At 42.8% G+C, this 14,073-nt stretch overlaps 1 pseudogene; it reads right to left on the bottom strand.

Annotated features, from left to right (window-relative positions):
• Positions 1 to 10,392: 10,392 nt before the first annotated feature.
• On the bottom strand, positions 10,393 to 11,116 carry LOC127690762 (protein TMEPAI-like; annotated as a pseudogene).
• Positions 11,117 to 14,073: the final 2,957 nt, after the last annotated feature.

Below are 14,073 nucleotides of genomic sequence, written 5' to 3'. Positions count from 1 at the left end.
CTCTGCAAACATAACAGTTGCATAACTGGGTCTTCACATGGTACTACTAAATCAGGAGCAGAGACACTCTCTGACTATATTGCCTACCTTTGGATCCCCTTTTCCTGATTGTAATGTTTCATCCAATCTGACAAGAAGAATTATCATCTAATCTTACTGCAACTCAATATGCTAAAGCTTGTTGAAATTTATAAGAGGCCTCGTCTTCTCATAGGAGAAGGATAGGAAGGCGGGATAGCAGGAGGACAGTGAAAGGAAGGACTGGGAACAGAATAGGGGGCAAGCTGAGATCTGGGCATAGAATAAATAATTTAATTAACATTAATAATAGTTTTAAAACCTTAATTTTTTTAAATACAGATGAGAAGTGTGACTTTCTTATGATAGTCCAACAAATTCACTATGACATGGCAAACACGTTCAGTTCTTCTGGAAGATGACTTTTTTTTTTTTTAAAAAAGGGAACAATGTCCTTTGATTTATAAAAGTGCCATTTCTTATGTTGTTGTTTTTAATGACTTAAGTTTTTATTCTACCAGTTATATTGCTCAAATCTCCTTGGATTTAGAAATTACAGGACTTAAAAGCCTACCTTGTGAACTTATTTAATATATATTCCTGAGACTTAGAATATAGTTAAGCTGTTGTAATTTATTCATTCGAAATGATATTAATGTCTAGATAATTTAGAATTCTTGTAATGACTTTGGAATAATCACAGAGAAAGACTTTTTTCATCTAGGGCTTACAAGCAGCAGCCCTTGTTTTGATAATGTCAGAATATAATGTATGCCTTCTTATCACATTTCCATCTTGGCATTTGGATTATAATGAAGTGATAGTGAGGGAGATGAAAACCCAGATAAGGACACAGCCCCTAAGTCACATTCAGATTACTTTGTTGTGTCAGTTCCCCTCCTTTACCTTTCCATGGGATTTTGTCAACATGAACGTGTCTCATAGGCTCACATGGCAAACTCACTGAGTAATCTTGCTCGACCAAATATCATAAGCTTTGTCTCTAGGTATGCAGTGTTAATATTCTTTTTTTTTATTAAAATTTTTTATTAAAATTTATTTACATTTCAAATGATTTCCCCTTTTCTAGCCCCCCCCCACTCCCCGAAAGTCCCGTAAGCCCCCTTCTCTTTCCCTGTCCTCTCGCCCACCCCTTCCCAGTTCCCTGTTCTGGTTTTGCCGAATACTGTTTCACTGAGACTTTCCAGAACCAGGGACTGCTCCTCCTTTCTTCTTGTATCTCATTTGATGTGTGGATTATATTTTGGGTATTCCAGTTTTCTAGGTTAATAACCACTTATTAGTGAGTGCATACCATGATTCACCTTTTGAGTCTGGGTTACCTCACTTAGTATGATGTTCTCTACCTCCATCCATTTGCCTAAGAATTTCATGAATTCGTTGTTTCTAATGGCTGAATAGTACTCCATTGTGTAGATATACCACATTTTTTGCATCCACTCTTCTGTTGAGGGATACCTGGGTTCTTTCCAGCATCTGGCAATTATAAATAGGGCTGCTATGAACATAGTAGAGCATGTATCCTTATTACATGGTGGGTAATCCTCTGGGTATATGCCCAGGAGTGGTATAGCAGGATCTTCTGGAAGTGAGGTGCCCAGTTTTCAGAGGAACCGCCAGACTGATTTCCAGAGTGGTTGTTCCAATTTGCAACCCCACCAGCAGTGGAGGAGTGTTCCTCTTTCTCCACACCCTCTCCAACACCTGCTGTCTCCTGAATTTTTAATCTTAGCCATTCTGACTGGTGTAAGATGAAATCTTAGTGTTGTTTTGATTTGCATTTCCCTAATGACTAATGACGTTGAGCATTTTTTAAGATGCTTCTCCACCATCCGAAGTTCTTCAGGTGAGAATTCTTTGCTTAACTCTGTACCCCATTTTTTAATAGGGTTGTTTGGTTTTCTGTAGTCTAACTTCTTGAGTTCTTTATATATATTGGATATTAGCCCTCTATCTGATGTAGGATTGGTGAAGATCTTTTCCCAATTTGTTGGTTGCTGATCTGTCCTCTTGATGGTGTCCTTTGCCTTACAGAAACTCTGTAACCTTATGAGGTCCCATTTGTCAATTCTTGCTCTTAGAGCATACGCTATTGGTGTTCTGTTCAGAAACTTTCTCCCTGTACCGATGTTCTCAAGGGTCTTCCCCAGTTTCTTTTCTATTAGCTCCAGAGTGTCTGGCTTTATGTGGAGGTCCTTGATCCATTTGGAGTTGAGCTTAGTACAAGGAGACAAGGATGGATCAATTCCCATTCTTCTGCATGCTGACCTCCAGTTGAACCAGCACCATTTGTTAAAAAGGCTATCTTTTTTCCATTGGATGTTTTCAGCCTCTTTGTCGAGGATCAAGTGGCCATAGGTGTGTGGGTTCATTTCTGGATCTTCAATCCTGTTCCATTGATCCTCCTGCCTGTCACTGTACCAATACCATGCAGTTTTTAACACTATTGCTCTGTAGTATTGCTTGAGGTCAGGGATACTGATTCCCCCAGATTTTCTTTTGTTGCTGAGAATAGTTTTAGCTATCCTGGGTTTTTTGTTGTTCCAGATGAATTTGATAATTGCTCTTTCTAACTCTGTGAAGAATTGAGTTGGGATTTTGATGGGTATTGCATTGAATCTGTATATTGCTTTAGGCAAAATGGCCATTTTAACTATATTGATTCTACCGATCCATGAGCATGGGAGGTTTTCCCATTTTTGAGGTCTTCTTCCATTTCCTTCTTCAGAGTCTTGAAGTTCTTGTCATACAGATCTTTCACATGTTTGGCAAGAGTCACCCCAAGATACTTTATATTGTTTGTGGCTATTGTGAAGGCGGTCATTTTCCTAATTTCTTTCTCAGCCTGCTTATCCTTTGAGTATAGGAAGGCCACTGATTTGCTTGAGTTGATTTTATAACCTGCCACTTTGCTGAAGTTGTTTATCAGCTGTAGGAGCTCTCTAGTGGAGTTTTTTGGGTCACTTAGGTAGACTATCATGTCATCTGCAAATAATGATAGTTTGACTTCCTCCTTTCCAATTTGTATCCCTTTGACCTCCTTATGTTGTCGAATTGCCCGAGCTAGTACCTCAAGTACAATATTGAAAAGATAAGGAGAAAGGGGGCAGCCTTGTCTGGTCCCTGATTTCAGTGGGATTGCTTCAAGTTTCTCTCCATTTAGTTTGATGCTGGCTACCGGTTTGCTGTATATTGCTTTTACTATGTTTAGGTATGGGCCTTGAATTCCTGTTCTCTCCAAGACTTTAAGCATGAAAGGATGCTGAATTTTGTCAAATGCTTTTTCAGCATGCAATGAAATGACCATGTGGTTTTGTTCTTTGAGTTTGTTTATGTAGTGGATTGTATTGATGGATTTCCGTATATTGAACCAACCCTGCATTCCCGGGATAAAGCGTACTTGATCATGGTGGATGATCGTTTTGATGTGTTCTTGGATTCAGTTGGGAAGAATTTTATTGAGTATTTTTGCATCGATGTTCATAAGGGAAATTGGTCTGAAGTTCTCTTTCTTTGTTGGATCTTTGTGTGGCTTTGGTATCAGCGTAATTGTGGCTTCGTAGAAGGAATTGGGTAGTGTTCCTTCTGTTTCTATTTTGTGGAATAGTTTGAAGAGTATTGGTGTTAACTCTTCTTTGAAGGTCTGGTAGAATTCTGCACTGAAACCATCTGGTCCTGTGCTTTTTTTGGTTGGAAGACTTTCTATGACTCCTTCTATTTCTTTAGGCTTTATGGGACTGCTTAGATGGTCTAGTTGGTCCTGATTTAATTTTGGTGTTTGGTATCTGTCAAGGAAATTGTCCATTTCCTCCAGATTCTCCAGTTGTGTTGAATACAGGCTCTTGTAGTAGGATCTGATGATTTTTTGGATTTCCTCAGTTTCCGTTGTTATATTTCCCTTTTCATTTCTAAGTTTGTTAATTTGGACACTTTCTCTGTGCCCTTTGGTCAGTCTGGCTAAGGGTTTATCTATCTTGTTGATTTTCTCAAAGAACCAGCTCCTGGTTTTGTTGATTTTTTTTTTATGGTTCTCTTTCTTTCTACTTGATTGATTTCGGCCGTGAGTTTGATGATTTCCTGCCTTCTACTCCTCCTGGGTGAAATAGCTTCTTTTTGTTCTAGGGCTTTCAGGTGTGTCATTAAGCTGGTAATGTATGCTCTCTCCATTTTCTTTTTGGAGGCACTCAGGGCTATGAGTTTTCCTCTTAGCACTGCTTTCATTGTGTCCCATAGATTTGGGTATGTTGTGTTTTCATTTTCATTGTGTTCTAAAAAGTCTTTAATTTCTTTCTTTATTTCTTCCTTGACCAAGGTATCATTGAGTAGAGTATTGTTCAATTTCCACATGTATGTGGGTTTTCTATTGTTTCTGTTGCTATTGAAGACCACTTTTACTTCATAGTGATCAGGTAGGAGGCATGGGATTAGTTCGATCTTCTTATATTTGTTGAGGTATGTCTTGTGACCAATTATATGGTCGATTTGGAGAAGGTACCATGAGGTACTGTAAAAAAGGTATATTCTTTTGTTTTAGGATAGAATGTTCTATATATATCTGTTAAATCTAATTGGTCCAAAGCTTCAATTAGTTTCATTGTGTCCTTGTTTAGTTTCTGTTTTCCTGATCGGTCCATTGAGGAAAGTGCAGTGTTGAAGTCACCCACAATTATTGTATTAGGTGCAATGTGTGCTTTGAGTTTTAATAAAGTTTCTTTTATGAAAGAGGGTGCCCTTGCATTTGGAGCATAGATGTTCAGGATTGAGAGTTCTTCTTGTTGTATTTTTCCTTTGACCAGCAAGAAGTGTCCCTCAGAGTCTCTTTTGATGACTTTGGGTTGAAAGTCAATTTTATCTGATATCAAAATGGCTACTCCAGCTTGTTTCCTGAGACCATTTGCTTGTAAAATTGTCTTCCAGCCTTTTACTCTAAGGTAGTGTTTGTCTTTGACCCTGAGGTGTGTTTCCTGTAAGCAGCAAAATGTAGGGTCCTGTTTACGTATCCATTCAGTTAGTCTGTGTCTTTTTATTGGGGCATTAAGTCCATTGATGTTAAGAGATATTAAGGAATAGTGATTGTTACTTCCTATCATTTTTGACGTTATTTTTTAAATTTGATTGCTTAACTTCTTTTGGGTTTGATGAAAGGTTACTATCTTCCTTTTTCCAGGGTGAAGTTTCCCTCCTTGTATTGGTGTTGTCCTCCTATTATCCTTTTTAGGGCTTGGTTTGTGGATAGATATTGGGTAAACTTGGTTTTGTCGTGCAATATCTTAGTTTCTCCATCTATGGTGATTGAGAGTTTTGCTGGATATAGTAGTTTTGGTTGGCATTTGTGTTCTCTTAGAGTCTGCATGAGATCTGCCCAGGACCTTCTAGCCTTTATAGTCTCAGGTGAAAAGTCTGCTGTGATTCTGATAGGTCTTCCTTTATATGTTACTTGGCCTTTTTCTCTTACTGCCTTTAATATTCTTTCTTTGTTTAGAACATTTGGTGTTTTGATTATTATTTGACGGGAAGTATTTCTGTTTTGGTCCAGTCTGTTTGGAGTTCTGTAGGCTTCTTGTATATTCATGGGCATCTCTCTCTTTAGGTTAGGGAAGTTTTCTTCCATAATTTTATTGAAGATATTTGCTGGCCCTTTAAGTTGTAAATCTTCACTCTCATCTATGCCTATAATCCTTAGGTTTGGTCTTCTCATTGTGTCCTGGATTTCCTGGATATTTTGGGTTACAAGCTTTTTGCATTTTGCATTTTCTTTAACTGTTGAGTCCATGGTTTCTATGGAATCTTCAGCATCTGAGATTCTTTCTTCTATTTCTTGTATTCTGTTGTTGATATTTGCATCTCTGTCCCCTGATTTCTTCCCAAGGCTTTCTATCTCCAAAGTTGTCTCCCTTTGAGTTTTCTTAGTTGTTTCTACTTCTGATTTTAGATCCTGGATGGTTTTGCTTAGCTCCTTCACTTGCTTGTTTGTGCTTTCCTGTAATTCTGTAAGAGATTTTTGTGTTTCCTCTTTCATGACCTCAGCCTGTTGACCAAAGTTCTCCTGTATTTCTTTAAGAGATTTTTGTATTTCGTCTTTCATGACCTCAGCCTGTTGACCAAAGTTCTCCTGTATTTCTTTAAGTGTTTTTTGCATTTCCTCCTTGTTGGCTTTTGTATTCTCCTGGATTTCTTTCAATGAGTTTTGTGTTTCCCTTGCAAGGGCTTCTAAATTTTGATCCATTTTCTCCTGAATTTCTTTAAGTATGTCCTTCATGTGTTCCTGTACCAGCATCATGACCAGTGATTTTAAATCCAAATCTTGTTTTACTGGTGTGATGGGGCATCCAGGACATGCTGGTAGAGGAGAATTGGGTTCAGATGTTGCCATATTGCCTTGATTTCTGTTAGTGACGTTCCTGTGTTTGCCTTTTGCCATCTAGCTCTCAGTGGTGTTACTTGGTCTTGTCAGTGCTGGACTCACTAGTGCAAGCTGCCCCTTCCCCGTTGGCCTCTGGTGCACAGCTTACACCCTGCACTGCCTGTAGACAGGGTGCTGCTGTCCAGGCTGTTCAGATCCCGAAGCAGGCACCTGAAGGCTCCCGCTGGGGCCCGCAGGATTTACCAGAGCACACCGACTTCTCCCAGCTGGCCGCCCGGAATCCCCCGCTAGCCTCTTGAGGGACCTGGAGATGTGGTGCGGCCGCCCAGGCTGATCTGAAGCGGAGAGAGTTGAGCTGAGGGCTTCTGCCTGAGGCCTTGCCCCAGATTGAGTCTGTGGACCAGATGGAGCCCGTGTGCACCCCCAGGGAGCACCGAAGGTGTATGCTGCTGTGACCTCCCCTGTGTTCCGCTCACTCCGCTGGGCAGCCCATTCCCCAACCAGGCTGGCGCACACAAGGTTAGCCTGGCCGCCCAGTCCCTGAGTCCAGGCAAAAGCCTGGGAGGCCAAGGTCCGAGCAAAGTTCCCCTAGGGCTATGACTGTTAATTGGGTCCGCCAGGCCGGCGTGCGCCTCCGCGCTCCCCGAAAGCACCAGGAGAGTCTGCTCTGCTAACAATCTCCTGGGCGGGTTGACACACAGATGGCCCACCAAGCCGCTCAGTTCTTGGGGTCAGTCCTGTGCCTTTTGGGGCCTAGACCCCCGTTTTGTTAGCCTCAGGCTACGCTTGTTAGCCGTCTCTGCCCTCCCGAGCACTCTGGGTCCTGTAGGCAAAATGGTGGCGCGTGCGCCGGCCAGGGCAAAAAACCTCCTGGCTGGGTTGGCACCCCGATGGCCACCCGAACAGCCCAGGGCCTGGGTGCAGGCCAACGCCCGTCGGGCTCAGACCCCTGCGATGTTGGCCTCGGATTATGTTTGTGTACCTTAGTCTGTCTGATCTCTGGAGTCCGAAATCAAGATGGAGGTGAGTCTCTCCTGACTGGTGGGAAGCCGAGTTCTGAATTGGCTTCCGTGCGGCGAAAGGCTCCGCAGAACCTCAGCTGCTTGCCGCCCGGCTGGTCAGCGAAGGTCAGTGGTCGTGGGCGCAGGGCCTAACTGGACCCTGTGTCGCCTTGGTTCCACTGCTGATGGCCCTTCAGCTGGACGAGCCACTGCTGCACTGCTGCCGCCGCTGCCGCCGAGACCTTGACCCTCAGTGTTAATATTCTTATTTTGATTTTTTATTGGAAATTTTAAAAAGAAAATAAGAATTCTTGAGAATTGCTGTTCTTTGGTTCACATTGGAAGGATAGAAAATGTAAAGACTGAAATGTAGAAAGAATTCTGGAGAAAGCATCTATAGTAATATACACACTCAACAATAAACAGCAAAGACAGAATGACCAACTACTCAACTTCTCAACAGCCAGAAAGTGTCACCCACCATAGGGGATGGATTTCCAACCTCAGCTTCTGCTTCCTAGAAAAGCCCTCACAGAACCTACAGATCCTGTGGTTTACAACCAAGTGTACACATTACAAGGTCCAAAGAATGATGCCTTTACATATTGCAATGAAATGCCAACATTTATTGAAGATACACATATGGGCACAACTTATCTTTGACCACTTTATCTTACCTTAGCTTATGTAAATACTCTTTTAAGTAACTGATTAAATATGCAAACTATCATGTGTTGATTCAAAGATTATTTGTGTCATGAAACATTTGTCCTACTATGACATTGGATGCAGGGTATAAAATAACACGGTGAACAACTTTTAACAGAAATGTGTGAAAACACATTTTGGTAATATTTTGTTTCTTTTAGATACTGCCTAAAGGAAAATACTTGACCCCTGAAATCAGTCATACTTACTCTCCACTCTACAAACAAGTTCCATGTTTCCCTGATAAACCAGATTCTTTTTCTCCCTCTCCCTCTCCCTCTCGCTCTTCCTCTTCCTCTTACTTCCAAGGCCAAATCCTTATAAGTACCCTTACCAAACACCATGGCCCTCTTATAGGAGGTTTTGATTGATTCCTGAACTGAAGCCTCAGTTGTCTAAAACTGTGACCTTGTTTGGTAATAAACTATATGGTGGCTTGAATAAGAATGACCCCACAGGCTCATGTACTTGAATGCTTAGTCCTTGGAGAGTGGCACTATTTGAAAAGGATTAGGAGTTGCGGCCCTGCTGGAGGATGGACTTTGAGTTTTCAGAAGCCCATTCTAGGCACAGTTCTATACCTGCCTCTATGCCTACAGATCAGATGTAGCTCTCTACTAGTGCTCCATTGTCTGCCTGCATTTTGCCATGCTATCCACCATGATGACAATGTACTAAATATCTAAAACCGTCAGCGAGCCCCCAATTAAATGCTTTGTTTTACAAGAGTTAGTTATCTTGGCTATGGGCAGCACTAGAACAGAATCTAAGACATACATACAACTTAAGATGATGTCCTACAAGGGTCAGGCAGATCTGTGCCTTAGGCACTATTTTCATTTTTGTAACCAAATTCCTGGCAAGAAGAAAATAAGGGCAAGTTTTAGTTTGGTTCACTATTGGATCATCATGGTGTGGAAGGTCTGATGACAGACATGTAAAGCTGTTTGCTTTCATAGCCAATTAGGATAAGGGAAAAAGGGAATTCCAGCAGTCAGCTAAATTTCTAGGTTTCTCCTTAGTTCCTTCTTAATGATTTTCTTAATTAAATATATCTACAACAGTTCCCCTTCTTAAACTACTCCTGTGCCTCCTCTTCACTATCAAATACACAGCGTCTTCTTGAAAATAACTTTTGTTATACACATAAGAATAAATATATAAATGTTGCCTGCTAGGTCCACTTACTGTGGCCTATTTGTTGATGTTGGTAGGGATGGCTACTGGGTATTAGATAACCAGTCAGAGGGCTCATCCCATGAAGACTAATTCTACCTCTCATTGCTGTTATTTGTCCACAGTTCTTTATTTAGAGCTGGAGCCTTGTGAAACTACTCCATCCCCACTGGCATGTCAGCAGCTGTTGTAATTGTTCGATCTTATTTGAGCAGCCCTATTGTTGAGATTTCTTTTTTCCCCTATGGTAACAGTTTATTTTCAAATTGGGAAAGGCATCTGAACTGGGTGCCTCTTTGGAGTGTGGGGGGTCCTGACTCAGCTGTAATCCAGAGGGACAACATGGTTCCCTTTTGGCAGGGAATATTTGACTGTTCACAGCCTGTCTGGACAGAAACATCCATTGGCTTGCAGGTGTGTGGTCCTGGGGAACCTGTTTTCCTCCACAATGGGGGCACTCTGAGGCCGTGGGGTGGGGGTAGGTTGGGGGATATATCACAGTGCTCTGCTCAGACTGAAACTCAACATTTCTCTAAGTTTCAAAACACTCTTTAGAAGTTTCCATCAAACAAACACTGACATATTAAAAATAGTGCAAAATCTTAACATTTATATAAATAGCTCTAAATCCCTGCTTTTTTGGATTTTTTCTTTACAAGTGAATACACATTTTCAGAGTTGGCACTCAAAAAATTGCCACTTTTTTCCTCTTCTAGTTCAGAAAACAACTTTTTTTGAATAAGCCTCTTCCAACACAAAAATACTATTCTCCCACATACAGACTTCTCACATATATGTTCATTTATACATATATTCATTATATATATTCATTTATATAATATTGCACATGTTAAACAAAGGTTCTGTGCAAATATGTCTTTAAAGTCAAGTAAAGTCATCATGAACAAAAGAAATTAAGCATTCACCCATGGAGCTCAACTAAGAATAGTGAAGAAAAGACGAGTGGAACATTTTCTTTTTTGCCTTCAAGACACAAGGCTCACCAAAGAAACATGGTATTCTTTTTTTTTCTTTTTGCAAGCTTCTTGAGCTTCTGTTTTCAGACCACACAGAAAGGTAAACGTTTATACATAGACAGGAAAACTACCATAGGCCACATGGCCTGTTTGTCCCCAGACTTCCTCCCTCTCCTCTCTTAGAAAATGCAGTTTTTCTGTGGTTTTGCCTACAGGTGCCTCGGTCCCCACTCCTAGCGGGGTGACCTTTCTGTTTCTCCTTTTCTTTCTCCAGTGGGGCAATGTGAGGTGATGGAGCTGGATCCCGTCCAGCAGGAAGGAGGACTGCCTTTTATTTTGCTGGTGCTGGAAGGAGGAGCCAGGTCAGAGACAAATGACCTCACTGTAGTTGGGAGGCGGCCCTTCCGTGTGCCCACCACTGCTGAAGCAGGTGCCACTGAAGCCCCGAGTTACTGAGCTATTGCTGAGGGGGTGGACAGGGGCCTCCCAGCATGGCGCTGTCTACATGGTGGGCTGGAAGCTGCTCCACTGCATGAAGGGGATCTCGGCAAGGCAGTCAGTGGGCCGAGGCTGGGCATAGACCTGCAGCTCCTGCATTCTTCCTGTCAGCTTACTCTCTGAGGGCCAGAGTCACCCTTCTGAATTCAGTCTGTCATCTCTTCCCCTGGCCTGGCTGTGTCAGCTGGTGAAGGAGCAGGCTGACAGCTTGTAGTGGCTCAGCAGGTACATGATCATCATCACCACCATCACCATCATCATTATGAGGATGACCAAGATCTCCATGAACTCCAGCTCCTTGATCTCTATGTTCAGAACAGAGAGCCCTGGCAGTTGCACATCCAGGAGACACTGGGCTGCCTGGTGGCTGTAGTGGCAGCGGTGGTGGTGCTGTTGACCCCGCCATCAAGCAGTCATGGGCAGCACAAGGCATGAGGTGCAATGCAGAGGGTGCAGGGGGCAGCCCTGTTTGGCCTGCCAGGCTTGGGCCAGGCGAACAGAGATCAGTGCGGTGCAGGCTCCTTTCGCTGCCAAGGTTCCGTGGCAAGCAGGGTACCCTGGCCGAAGAGAGGGAGTCCCGGGGAGGCATGCCCTGGATGTGCCACTTGCAGCATGCGGGTCACTGGTGGGTGGCCAGGGCACAGGGTTGCCAGGCTAGTTTGAGCACCAGGCATTCAGCACATGAGCAACTCCTCCAGCTCATTAAAGACCAAGGATATCGGTTGCCTTGTTGAGATTTTGTGAGATATTTTTTTATGGCAAGTTTTTTAAAAATTTTTTTAATTGGATATATTCTTTGTTTTCATTTCAAATGTTGTCCCCTTACCTGGTTTCTCCCCCAGAAAATCCACTAACATATCTCCCCTCACCCTGCTCACCAGTCCAGCAACTCCTGCTTCCCTGCCCTGGCATTCCCCTATTCTGAAGTATTTAGCCTTCTCAGGACCAAGAGCCTCTCCTCCCTTTGATGTCTGAAAAGGCCATCCTCAATGGATATGCATCTGCAGCCATGGGTAACTCCATGTGTACTCTTTGGTTGATGGTTTAGTCCCTGGTAGCTCTAGGGGGTACTGGGTAGCTCATATTGTTGTTCCTCCTATGGCACTGCAAACCCCTTCAGCTCCTTGGGTCTTTTCTCTAGCTCCTCCATTGGGGACCCTGTTCTCAGATCAATGGTTGGCTGAGAGTGTCCCTCTCTGTACTTTTCATGCACTGGCAGAGCCTCCCAGATGACAGCTATATCAGGGTGCAGTGAGAAAGCACTTGTTGGCATCCACAATAGTGTCTAGTTTTGTAACTGTATATGGGATGAATCCCTAGGTGGGGCATTCCCTGGATGGTCTTTCCCTCAGGCTCTGCCCCACATTTTGCCTTTGTATCTCCTCCTGTGGGTATTTTGTTCTCCATTCTAAGAAGTACCAGAGTCCATACTTTGTTCTTCCTTCTTTTTGAGCTTATTTGATCTGTGAGTTGTATCTTGGGTATCATGAATTCATTGTTTTTAATAGCTGAGTAGTATTCCATTGTGTAAATGAACCACATTTTCGGTATCCTATCCTGTCCCAAAGGACCTAGTTATGCGGGACGGGGATGGGTGTGTGTGTGTGGGGGGGGAAGAGTCGAGGAGGACCAAGCCTGAAAGAGAAATGGGCAGGAAATTAAAGCGAGACCAAGCAAAAAGGGTGTCTTGTCAAGGCCTCTTTAATGAAGGGCTGAATTGCTGATTATGAACACAACATGAGAGGAAGTAGAGAGGGGCTGAGGGGGAATGCTAAAGGAACAGAAAGAGGAAAGGTCATCTGGGTCAGATGTTGACTGTGGCTCAAATATCTAGCAGTTTTTCTGGAATGCTGGGTCCGCCTAGACATCCCCAGGTGACCGGCCAAGATAAGGATCAGTTGATTCTCAGGATCAGCATTGTGTGAAGGAGAGGGTGGTTCAGCTGTTAACTGAAAGGTCAGTGAATTCTCAAGATGAGATGGTTTCCCAAGACATAGTCTTACTGAAGACTTCCTAGTCCTCAGGCTCTTACAACATGCCATCATCTTTATCTGAGATATGGCATCAGTGTAAGGTATAGGGATTATGTTGTAGATGTATCAAATGTTACTGAACATCCTACAGTCAGTGGTTACCTGTATTTTGACAAGCTATGGCTTTCTAGTGTGGTTATTGTCTGCTGCAATAAGAAGCTTCTTTAATAAATGGTGAGAGCTGTACTTACCTCTAGTTAGAAGGATAAGTATATTCAGAATACACTTAGGATTTTTACTGGTTTAGCAAAGCAGTAGTAGCATATTCCCCAAGATCCATGTGCTGACTACTCATAAACAGTTGGCTAGATTTCCAGTTGGCATTTCACTCCTGTTGAGCAGACCTTGAGGCCAAGTAGACAGTTGTTGGCTTCCACCAAGATATAAATGCCACTTTTGCACCTTTGGAGAGAACTCGCCATGTTGTAATTCACTGACTTTACATCTAGGTAGGAGTATTGACTGCTTTCCTTTCTAAACAGCTTGCTTATTTCCTCCTGGTAGTGTGACAACACCTTCTTAGAGTTGAGGATTTTGGCTCAGACATTGCTAAAGACTCCAAAACCTATGTTCAAAACCGCTGGTGTCTTCAGCAACAGGGACTTACCTTCAGATCCTGGGAAGCAATCAGAAGACATCATCTTTTATTCAGGACCTGACTCCCTACCTGCAGTGGCCTGATGAGCCTACAGTTGATCATAATCAGGAGATCTTGAGATGGGAAGCAAGGTGGCACGGAAAGACTGAAAGATCCACAGGCTGCAGTGATTGTGTTGAAAACAGATTCTCGGAAGGCAGCTTCAGTGAAACAGCTCATTTAATGGGAGGATCAAAGGCTAGTTAAACATTTCGAGGATTGGTGAAAGCTTTCATATTGCCTGTATATCATTGATAGGGCCAGTGTACTGAGGATAATTTATTAGCATGAGGTGGAATTCCAGGTGCTACTGGACAAGACAAGTATCCAGGTAAAAGAAAGTTTAACCTGACTAAGTGACCTCCTATGGTGGGCATAGGTGAGGCACAGGGTTACATGCTTTGGAACAGGTAGGACATGGGCAGGGACTGAGCAATCCTATTGCTGCCAATCTGAGGATGAGATATCCAGGGTTTGGACAGGCCTCAACAGACTCTTGCTTCAGGCCTGCTTCCTTCAGTCCCAAGTGCCCTGGCCCCACAAGCATCAATAATGTATGATTCTTTGAAATAGTCTTGGAATCTCATGACAATTCCCATGCCTTTTGCTTGAATATTTATATTAGATAGTCTATGGCTCT

This window comes from Apodemus sylvaticus, chromosome 8 (genome assembly GCF_947179515.1).
Source record: "Apodemus sylvaticus chromosome 8, mApoSyl1.1, whole genome shotgun sequence".
Lineage (NCBI taxonomy): Eukaryota > Metazoa > Chordata > Mammalia > Rodentia > Muridae > Apodemus > Apodemus sylvaticus.
Note: the sequence above shows the minus strand (reverse complement) of the source record. Positions and strands in the feature narration are given on the sequence as shown.